Below are 13,147 nucleotides of genomic sequence, written 5' to 3'. Positions count from 1 at the left end.
TCTCCCGTTCGCATTTATCGCCAGCTTATGTTTATAGTAGATTGGCAATAACACATACCCAGCTCGCCGGGTAACCATTATCACTTGTGGAAATAAACCTATCTATGTATTCATTGTATGATAAATCACCACTGTGAGTTTAAGTGACACTACATCCCTCCCTAATATAATCGATTGTCCGACAAACATTTTAGGGTAGGTAATTCTTAGGTATTGGTTTAATGGCACTTTCTTGGTCAGGGGACATTTCTAGAGCTACCCTGAGAAACCATCTTTTCAGTTTAACAAAGAGAGTTGGAGTTACAAAAATAGATTATTGGGTATGTATTCACTAGAATTGTAGAGTTAGTTTTATTTTCGAGAAACTAATACTAACATTTCGAGCGATTAATTGCATCAGTGAGACATTTTTCAAAAGGACATGTTCAGTCTTTGCCTATCACAGAGTTACAGCACCTCTCTTGCAGGCAAGTATCCAATGTGATGTAATTGGTTGTGAGAGAAATTCACATCGTTTTCTCTAAAGTATGACGAAACGCTTACATACATATGACGTCAAAATCAATACTTCCCACAAAGGTAGATAATTGTAGCGTGCTAATAGAGAAGATCAAATAGACTGGTTCCCATCCCTTAGTTTCATGCTCTCCGCCAGGCTGCGCTCCGCTCGCTCTGTCTATTCATGTCACCACTTGATGACGGGTAAGAACTGTTCTCATAACGCAATACCGAAAGTAAAAGACTCCTTTCCCATGTATCCTATGTGTGTATTTCTCTCTAAGATAAAAAAGAAATTAAGTAGGATTTAGTTGTTCGTGTCTTTGTCAGAGAGTCCCCAACAGTAAGCAATTGTAAGAAATGTGACAATTTATTCGTCACTAACAGTTCACATAAAGCTTCAGCTCACTGACTGACATCGTCATATATATCGTATGATTGTTGGGTCAAGTGATAATAGTGTTAAGACACATCAGCCGAGAGGGAACAAACGCAACCTTTAGTTGATTATGGTTACATTTTAAAAATGTGTTTTAACATAAGGAACTGTTCTATTTATAAAAGCTTCATAGTAAAAGGCATTTATTTGAGGAAGGTTTTGATACCTGTTCGGCGAATGTCGTAACGAAAATGATTTGGTATGGTTACAACATGTCGGCGTGAACAGCTACATCATTGAATAAGGAGATTCTCAATCTACAGTCTATTTTGTTTACTGATACACCTTTTTACAACACATTTCCTACAGTGTTTAAACGTACTACATCTAAGCACTGCTGATAGATTCTAGAGATGTAACAATTTACAACTTGTGTTTAAGTCCTTTCGTACATAATGTTCAAATAGATATGTTTAAATCAAATTACATATTTGTAAGACAATGTTGAGTCGCATTTTAAAACATTCATTGAAGAAAAATGACGTTCTATATGTAAAACCACCTTTTCAACATAAGTATTCGAATATTGTTAATATCTTTAAATGTTATATGGGCGTATTCATATTTGAGAATATTGTAAAAATAGCACTTTTTAAAACCACTTGACGTACAGATCTCGTACATTCTACTGAGAGTTACGCTTAATGCATCCACCCATGTAAGTAAAGTTTGATTATACTGATACTTGGAAAGATTTTTAAGTTATGATATTTACCTCTGCATGCATGTTGTCGAGTAAAATTTTGATTCTACATAATGACTTGCCTAAAATACTTGACTATAGAAATATATAAAAATCAATCCCTTTGTAAACCTGTCCGACGGGTAGGTGCTGAGACAGATAATTGTTAAGTATCTATTGATAATATAAACTGGTTAAGTCTCCATGAATCTAGAGTACAGACTGAATGCTACTTTAATAGAATACATATAAAAGACCACACCCAAACTGTGAAAATCGTAACAGGACCTTAAACGTTAAGTGCCTAGACGGACAGAATTTAAAAGTGAAATACGATCTGTGAAACAAGAAATAGTTGGCGTTTTTCTAACCATTATTTAAAGTGACCAATTGTAGACTTGGTAAAGGAGATAAAAGCTGAATTCGTTCTATGAACCAAAAACTTGCAGATGTCTGTCTTACCATTCAATAAAGTGGTCATTCTTAGCTAGAAACTTCAGGGAGATTAAACGAAAACACAACTTAAAATATGTGATACAAAAGCTTTTGAATGTCTTTGAAACCATTCAGACGTGACCAGTCCTAGACAGGCTAAAAGTTACGGAGATTAAAAACAAAAACTCGAAGTCATGATATATTTCATTTATCAACTAGATGATACATATGACCGTAAGATAAATATAAGATTTATAGTTTAATATTTGTTAAGATTGTGCTAAGCTCGAAATAACATTTGATATGAAATTCCTCTTATCGGTTTCTGTGATCCAGCATGGAATTGAATTCGGTGCCTGGGATTGTGCCCGTTGTTGATGCCGTAGTCACTAAAACAAACTCTATCATAATATTGAATGACAATCTCTATTTCTTAGACGCTTAACCAATGACCTGTCAGTTCTCTGGCTCTGTCTATAAATACACTCCAATTGATCATCCAGCTAAATATATATACCAAATTAGGTCTGCACAAAATGGCTTCTAATGATGGCTTTTGTATGATATTTACTGGGGAATTTCTTGTTCCTTCTATAAGACACATGGGATTTGTACCATTTGCTTCCCTGATGATCTTTTGAAGAGAACGGACCGTGATGTCTGCTAGTAGCTAACGAAACAATTGTAAATAACTGGACGAATCCATAAAATGGCTATGTTGTCTGCGATAGATACTTCCTCCAAAAATAGCTGACCTATATAGACAATCTCGACCTTGATTTCCAAATCGGAAGACAACAAAAACGTTACTTTATAACTGTATGTCTTTTGTACACCACATGCCTGATTTCAGTTCTACGATAAAATAACATGAACGTAAGTAATATCTAACCACGAGAGCATCGAACTGCCCAATATGGAATTCCAAATAGAAATTCTACTGAATGTCGAAATTTATGAATGACCAAGGAAAATCATTAGAAATATTACTTCATGATTGCCTTTTGAGTTTATATCAAAAACAAAAGATATTATTAATACTCTGTTTTAAATCTATAAGATTCAGTGAACGTAACCAGGTCTAGGAAACCCATTGGTACCGCAGAAAAACCACCGACCCAATCGTAGACAGTTCAAACCAATTGTTCAACACTGAATACCTACTTCAAACTGGAGGGTATGTGGTAATATGTCAGAACATTTTATACCACTCGGTTACCCCAGCCTCTCTGACAAAATGCAATATCTATTAGTATGCATTATGTAATAAAAATATAGTAATTAAAACTTCCCCCATAAAGATTGAATTGTAAGTTCCATCCAGACAATCAATTATGCAATTGTATTTTACTTTCATATACACAATAACAATGATGTGGTGGGGTGTTGTTTCTTTTTTGTTTTAAATTAAGTGTAGAAATTGATAGGTTCTCGAATAGACTGTGGAGATTTCACATCGAAAGTCACGTTAAGTGTATATGCTACCAAACGCACAAATTCGTTATCAATGTAAATGACCACTAATATGCACTTCGGGTCAATCTGATGATGCATTATCGACTAGTCCATTCATTTTGGTACATTCCTTTTGAAGCTCATCACATGTACAATGTCAAGCATCAGCAGCTTGACACGTTTATTCGAAAATAGCACAAAAATGAAAATCATGTTGCTTATGGATGTCTGCATTTGACCGTTTACCATACAATTACGCTTGCTAATGTCTTATATGAATAATATCTTACCTTCTAAACTGTCTTTATTGTGTAATGTTGGTTTCAGAACAGAGCCATGCGATGATGATGAGTATGTGTTACACATTTCCTGGTAAGTGAATATGCTGATGAAAAAGTAAGTATGGAAAGTCTAGTCAGCTTTACAACACATAACCCTATTTGACTGTCATTTTCAATTAGATACACAATAAAATGAAATAAATTTCACTGATTTGATTATATGCCAATTAGCCTGAACGTTAATATGCAGATTAATTAATAATTTAAGAGAGGTGCTTAGTATTTAACATATTGCACGATTCGGTAAGATGACAATATTTTTAGTAATCAAAATTCCTGATTATAAGTATGGAGGACTGTAATCGCCATCTGATCTGTCACTTCCATAGTCGATTTATGACGTCCATTTATGCTCCAGCAGGAACAGAGCCCAATTTCACGAATATCCCTAACTTTATATTCCCCATAGTAAAGTATTACAGAAGTAGAGAAAAGCTCCTTCACTTAGTATGCCCCTTAACTTCTGCAATGTTTTCCTCTGCGGAATTACAAGTTAGGGAATTCTTTAAAGGTATAATATGTTGATGTAAGTGGTTATGTCAGCGTTTGTGTGTTTGGTTTATAAAAATCAACAACGTCAAGAATACGAATAGGACCAAGTTTCATGAACAGTGCCTAAGCATTACAAAAGAAAAAACAATCTTTAAGTGAAGGAGCCTTTCTTGAAATATACAAAATGCTTTTCTATGGAGAAAGTTAAGGAATTTCTTAAATAGAAATGTTCGTGAAAGTGGGCCCTGAAGACAAACAATAGTTTTAACACACTTTAACATGGCCAATAATATTTCCTAAATTAATGCTCAATCGCAAATTAAAATATTGCTCTAATAACTCTGTAAAAGTAATTGCAAAATAAATAATAGACCTTGGTCATGTTTTATATATTTACATATGTTGGAAGTAATGAAATATAATATATGCGAAAATAAGTAGGTTTATTTTTATATCAATACATCATATATATATCATGTATAAAATTTTTGACTTTTAGTCCATTCGACTTTGTATCAAACTTTGTCTGCCAACAATTACAATTTGTTAAAATAGAATACATTTATGACAAATAAACTATTGCTAAACGCACACAATAAAGCAAAGGTTGAACTAGATTTTCTATTTATGTACATGTGTAATACAATTGATTATTGACTACAACTATTTTAGCCATTTAAGGATATATATTAGTGATATGAAGATCAGTCATCCCATCAGAATGATAAGTAACCACAATTTAATGACAGTATAGCCAGATAATTTGTGCTAGTACAAACCCAAAAGCTTCAAAATTACCATTTGATAATACGCTATCACATCTAACTTTCACTGTATTAATCGATTGAAATCACAAATGGGATATTCTTTGAGCAATCACTATCTCCGGAAGATACCGACAAAGGTTCATTAATTCGATTTTCAGCTGTCTTGAAACTTACATCGTGAAATACAGAAGAGAAATATATTCCATCAAGCGCTGTGCTCCCAGACAAAGTTTCAATGCCTTAGACAAGTCGAAGACATCCATGACGTGGTACGGTGCGAAAGATTGACGATTGCGTGTCAAAGCAAATACCAAAATTATTATTCACAACGGTAAACTTGACATTATGACAAAATATTGTTATGACACCACTTATCAAAATATAAGACGCCATTAGTGTATGCATATAAGCGCAATGTGAGACTTGGTCTACGACTGAGGCTTGGCGCAGAATTTTAGCCATTTTGTCCTCGGACTTTTATCCATAATACGTCTTTGCTGTATGGTAATGGACGCATTACAGCACCAGGTATATGGACCGTGTATATCATCTTATGACCAGATTAGTCCGTACTTATTGGTACAGTGAGGCATAGACAAAAAATGCTAAATTCCTCTATTTATAAAAGAATAAAAAATGATTGGTTTGTGCAAAAAGCGATTTTAGGAACTCAATGTGTATATTCCCTTTCATAATATGAATATATTATATATGTACTGAAAAGATATCAACTAAGAACAAAAATCGAATATGGATGCAAGACATCACTTTTCCAAGTTTGGCTTTATTCTGATGTGAAGGATATATTGTCCAAGTTGAGATTTATTTGTGTACTTGAATGTATTGTCGGTATGTCTGCTTTGAGCAGCATTTCAATGATTTGAACAGCAGCAGCTTGTGTATAGATTCCATTCCTGAAAATACGAATACCATTTCCACTTAATGTAAACGTACGAATTCTAGGACAGTCAGATTTAAGCGTAAATGTGTATTATAGTAACCTACCAACAGTAACTTATGATTTATTAGCACGGATAATAGTAACCTATCAACAGTAACTTATGATTTATTAGCACGGGTAATAGTAACCTATCAACAGTAACTTATGGTTAGTTAGCACGAGTAATAGTAACCTACCGACAGTAACTTATGATTTATTAGCACGGGTAATAGTAACCTATCAACAGTAACTTATGGTTAGTTAGCACGAGTAATAGTAACCTACCGACAGTAACGTATGATTTATTAGCACGGATAATAGTAACCTATCAACAGAAACTTATGGTTAATTAGCACGAGTAATAGTAACCTACCGACAGTAACTTATGATTTATTAGCACGGATAATAGTAACCTACCAACAGTAACTTATGATTTATTAGCACGGGTAATAGTAACCTACCAACAGTAACTTATGATTTATAAGCACGGGTAATAGTAACCTATCAACAGGAACTTATGGTTAATTAACACGTGTAATAGTAACCTACGAACAGTAACTTATGGTTAATTAGCACGGGTAATAGTAACCTATCAACAATAACTTATGATTTATTAGCACGGGTAATAGTAACCTATCAACAGTAACTTATGGTTAATTAGCACGTGTAATAGTAACCTACCAACTGTAACTTATGATTCATTAGCACGAGTAATAGTAACCTACCAACTGTAACTTATGATTCATTAGCACGAGTAATAGTAACCTACCATCAGTAACTTAAGATTTATTAGCACGGGTAATAGTAACCTACCAACTGTAACTTATGATTCATTAGCACGGGTAATAGTAACCTATCAACAGGAACTTATGGTTAATTAGCACGTGTAATAGTAACCTTCCAACAGTAACTTATGATTTATTAGCACGAGTAATAGTAACCTAACAACAGTAACTTATGATTTATTAGCACGGGTAATAGTAACCTACCAAATATAACTTATGGTTGATTAGCACGGGTAATAGTAACCTACCAACAGTAACTTATGATTTATTAGCACGGGTAATAGTAACCTAACAACAGTAACTTATGATTTATTAGCACGGGTAATAGTAACCCACCAACAGTAACTTATGATTTATTAGCACGAGTAATAGTAACCTAACAACAGTAACTTATGATTTATTAGCACGGGTAATAGTAACCCACCAACAGTAACTTATGATTTATTAGCACGGGTAATAGTAACCCACCAACAGTAACTTATGATTTATTAGCACGAGTAATAGTAACCTAACAACAGTAACTTATGATTTATTAGCACGGGTAATAGTAACCTATCAACAGTAACTTATGGTTAGTTAGCACGAGTAATAGTAACCTACCGACAGTAACGTATGATTTATTAGCACGGATAATAGTAACCTATCAACAGGAACTTATGGTTAATTAGCACGAGTAATAGTAACCTACCGACAGTAACTTATGATTTATTAGCACGGATAATAGTAACCTACCAACAGTAACTTATGATTTATTAGCACGGGTAATAGTAACCTACCAACAGTAACTTATGATTTATTAGCACGGGTAATAGTAACCTATCAACAGGAACTTATGGTTAATTAGCACGTGTAATAGTAACCTACCAACAGTAACTTATGATTTATTAGCACGGGTAATAGTAACCTACCAACTGTAACTTATGATTTATTAGCACGGGTAATAGTAACCTACCAACTGTAACTTATGATTTATTAGCACGAGTAATAGTAACCTATCAACAGTAACTTATGGTTAATTAGCACGGGTAATAGTAACCTACCAACTGTAACTTATGATTTATTAGCACGGGTAATAGTAACCTACCAACTGTAACTTATGATTTATTAGCACGGGTAATAGTAACCTATCAACAGGAACTTATGGTTAATTAGCACGTGTAATAGTAACCTACCAACAGTAACTTATGATTTATTAGCACGAGTAATAGTAACCTAACAACAGTAACTTATGATTTATTAGCACGGGTAATAGTAACCTACCAAATATAACTTATGGTTAATTAGCACGGGTAATAGTAACCTACCAACAGTAACTTATGATTTATTAGCACGGGTAATAGTAACCTACCAACAGTAACTTATGATTTATCAGCACGGGTAATAGTAACCCACCAACAGTAACTTATGATTTATTAGCACGAGTAATAGTAACCTAACAACAGTAACTTATGATTTATTAGCACGGGTAATAGTAACCTACCAACAGTAACTTATGATTTATTAGCACGGGTAATAGTAACCTACCAACAGTAACTTATGATTTATTAGCACGAGTAATAGTAACCTATCAACAGTAACTTATGGTTAATTAGCACGGGTAATAGTAACCTAACAACAGTAACTTATGATTTATTAGCACGGGTAATAGTAACCTATCAACAGTAACTTATGATTTATAAGCACGGGTAACAGTAACCTATCAACAGTAACTTATGATTTATTAGCAGGAGTAATAGTAACCTACCAACAGTAACTTATGATTTATTAGCACGGGTAATAGTAACTTACCAACAGTAACTTATGATTCATTAGCACGAGTAATAGTAACCTACGAACAGTAACTTATGAATAATTAGCACGAGTAATAGTAACCTATCAACAGTGACTTATGATTAATTAGCACGGGTAATAGTTACCTATCAACAGTAACTTATGGTTAATTAGCACGGATATGAATTAGAGCAAATTGGTGGTGCATTATCGGAAACCAAATTTACCAAATTTAACGCTGTACACGAATTAGCGCTTTAAAGACAGCACAAAAAGTGCTAAAATAGAACTACCGCTAAAATAAGAATGATAACAGATTTGATTGTAAGTAAAATACCCCTCAATATCACCTTATATTCAGAGGTTGAATGTTTCTAACGTCAATCAGAAAATTGACAGGTAATCTATCATCAATGACACATTATAGGCGTATTATCAAAAAGCTGAAACGAAGGTAGTGAGAAGAGATGTGGCATTATAATTGTTGTTTAATTTTAATCATTTTTAATTATACAAACGGGTGATAGGGACACCTTTAGCGTTCGATACCTTCATGACATTTAGATATGGAGCTAAGGGTGTCACTTTGGGTATAACAGCTAAAGGTAGCGGCGGTAGCGATATAATAAGGAAGAATCATTTTCAATAGCGGCGTTATCAACATATCTGACAGTTATAGGGGTATGAACTTAACTTTTTCATTAAAAATGGGTTTAATCTTTCCGTAAAAGTAATTGAATCTAATATGGCAGCGATGAGGGTAATAATATCGGCGCAGTACAGAAGAGAAAAAAACGTTAAAACTTCCCCAAAATTAAGATACTTAATCTTCCCCCTCAACAAGCCCTGTTTGTTATTGTTGAGTCTGACTAGTATCAGACTAATTATTGTCAATTATGTAAATTAAATTAAATACATTTAGCTTAATTAAATTTAATGACTTCTATGCACAGGATCACGCAAAACCGCATTCAGTAAACCTAATTTATTTTTCTTGGAAATCGAGTTTAAATTATTTTGATTTAATTTCGGTAGTGAGAGGCAACGTGAAAAACGGGCGGCACGCTAAGTCGTTACTGAGAGAATACGGGAGGAGTGGAGCCCTCATTATACGTGTTGAATGAAGAGACGCTACATGTGACAAAACGGAGAATCGTTGGAAAAAATATTCAAAATTACATTTTATTTTTTTAAATTTGAAAATAACAGTTAATACCTCCTATTACATTCACGAGAGATCTATTTATAACAGCTAATGCCTCCTATTACTTTCACGAGATACCTATTTATAACAGCTAATACCGCCTATTACATTCACGAGAGATCTATTTATAACAGCTAATACCGCCTATTACATTCACGAGAGATCTATTTATAACAGCTAATACCGCCTATTACATTCACGAGAGATCTATTTATAACAGCTAATACCGCCTATTACATTCACGAGATACCTATTTATAACAGCTAATACCTCCTATTACATTCACGAGATACCTATTTATAACAGTTAATATCTCCTATTACATTCACGAGAGATCTATTTATAACAGCTAATACCTCCTATTACATTCACGAGAGATCTATTTATAACAGCTAATGCCTCCTATTACTCCTATTACTACATTCACGAGATACCTATTTATAACAGCTAATACCTCCTATTACATTCACGAGAGATCTATTTATAACAGCTAATACCGCCTATTACATTCACGAGAGATCTATTTATAACAGCTAATACCTCCTATTACATTCACGAGAGATCTATTTATAACAGCTAATACCGCCTATTACATTCACGAGAGATCTATTTATAACAGCTAATACCGCCTATTACATTCACGAGAGATCTATTTATAACAGCTAATACCTCCTATTACATCACATTACATTCACGAGAGATCTATTTATAACAGCTAATACCTCCTATTACATTCACGAGAGATCTATTTATAACAGCTAATACCGCCTATTACATTCACGAGAGATCTATTTATAACAGCTAATACCTCCTATTACATTCACGAGAGATCTATTTATAACAGCTAATACCTCCTATTACATTCACGAGAGATCTATTTATAACAGCTAATACCGCCTATTAAATTCACGAGAGATCTATTTATAACAGCTAATACCTCCTATTACATTCACGAGAAGATCTATTTATAACAGCTAATACCGCCTATTACATTCACGAGAGATCTATTTATAACAGCTAATACCTCCTATTACATTCACGAGAGATCTATTTATAACAGCTAATACCGCCTATTACATTCACGAGAGATCTATTTATAACAGCTAATACCGCCTATTACATTCACGAGAGATCTATTTATAACAGCTAATACCTCCTATTACATTCACGAGATACCTATTTATAACAGCTAATACCTCCTATTAAATTCACGAGATATCTATTTATAACAGCTAATACCTCCTATTACATACTCATTATTAGAGAGATCTATTTATAACAGAATAATTTTAACAGCTAATACCTCCTATTACATTCACGAGAGATCTATCTATAACAGCTAATACCGCCTATTACATTCACGAGAGAAATATTTATAACAGCTAATACCTCCTATTACATTCACGAGAGATCTATTTATAACAGCTAATACCTCCTATTACATTCACGAGAGATCTATTTATAACAGCTAATCTCCTATTACATTCACGAGAGATCTATTTATAACAGCTAATACCTCCTATTACATTCACGAGAGATCTATTTATAACACTAATACCTCCTATTACATTCACGAGAGATCTATTTATAACAGCTAATACCTCCTATTACATTCACGAGAGATCTATTTATAACAGTTAATACCTCCTATTACATTCACGAGATACCTATTTATAACAGCTAATACCTCCTATTACATTCACGAGATATCTATTTATAACAGCTAATACCTCCTATTACATTCACGAGATATCTATTTATAACAGCTAATACCGCCTATTACATTCACGAGATACCTATTTATAACAGCTAATACCTCCTATTACATTCACGAGAGATCTATTTATAACAGCTAATACCTCCTATTACATTCACGAGAGATCTATTTATAACAGCTAATACCGCCTATTACATTCACGAGAGATCTATTTATAACAGCTAATACCTCCTATTACATTCACGAGAGATCTATTTATAACAGTTAATACCTCCTATTACATTCACGAGATACCTATTTATAACAGCTAATACCTCCTATTACATTCACGAGATATCTATTTATAACAGCTAATACCGCCTATTACATTCACGAGATACCTATTTATAACAGCTAATACCTTCTATTACATTCACGAGAGATCTATTTATAACAGCTAATACCTCCTATTACATTCACGAGATACCTATTTATAACAGCTAATACCTCCTATTACATTCACGAGAGATCTATTTATAACAGCTAATACCTCCTATTACATTCACGAGATATCTATTTATAACAGCTAATACCTCCTATTACATTCACGAGAGATCTATTTATAACAGCTAATACCTCCTATTACATTCACGAGATACCTATTTATAACAGCTAATACCTCCTATTACATTCACGAGATACCTATTTATAACAGCTAATACCTCCTATTACATTCACGAGATACCTATTTATAACAGCTAATACCTCCTATTACATTCACGAGATACCTATTTATAACAGCTAATACCTCCTATTACATTCACGAGAGATCTATTTATAACAGCTAATACCGCCTATTACATTCACAGGAGATCTATTTATAACAGCTAATACCTCCTATTACATTCACGAGATACCTATTTATATTAGTTAATATCTCCTATTACATTCACAGGAGATCTATTTATAACAGGTAATATCTCCTATTACTTTCACGAGAGATCTATTTCATGATAAAACCAGTTAATCATTACTTTGTTGCTAAAGAAATCCCATGAATACAAATTTATGATTTTCATGGAAATACACGTGTGTTATCTCTTCCAGTGATTTGCTTTGATGACGTGTCAGCTTGAGAGCGATATCTCCATATATCCTCTTGATGCACAATGCACATGCTTATACTTTTGTCATAGGATTGGATTAATTGCACATAAACCGATTTCCTTTGGAATCAAAAACAGAAATCTTAACAATCCAGAAATTATGCGTTTATCGATAGAAAGAGATGAACATTTCGTAATTGAAAATGTTATTCACATGTACTGTGAATGTGTGATCAATATTACAATTTAAAACGTTTTGAGGTTAACGTATCGAGGGCCAAATGTTGTTAAAGACGTGTGATGGTGGCATTACGTGTTTTGAATGTCTATGCCTGGCTTATAATGTCTGTTCAATAACGTGTTCTCTCGATTAAATTCAAATATGGAAAGAAAATCCCAGACATTGTCCACCAAAGCCATGCTTATCCCCTAGATGATGTTACAGAATCGCACCTTGGTCAATCAATTTGTAGATTATTGAACTATAAGATTGTAAAGATAATCAAAACTCAAACATGGTGAAGAGATTGAAAAATA

At 33.5% G+C, this 13,147-nt stretch overlaps 1 protein-coding gene across 1 annotated transcript in view; it reads right to left on the bottom strand.

Moving 5' to 3' along the window:
- LOC138326688 (glutamate receptor 4-like) overlaps positions 1–13,147 on the bottom strand; it is a 136,624-nt gene that overhangs the window by 43,773 nt on the left and 79,704 nt on the right. The gene's annotated exons all lie outside the window — the stretch shown is intronic.

This window comes from Argopecten irradians, chromosome 7 (genome assembly GCF_041381155.1).
Source record: "Argopecten irradians isolate NY chromosome 7, Ai_NY, whole genome shotgun sequence".
Taxonomy (NCBI): domain Eukaryota; kingdom Metazoa; phylum Mollusca; class Bivalvia; order Pectinida; family Pectinidae; genus Argopecten; species Argopecten irradians.
Note: the sequence above shows the minus strand (reverse complement) of the source record. Positions and strands in the feature narration are given on the sequence as shown.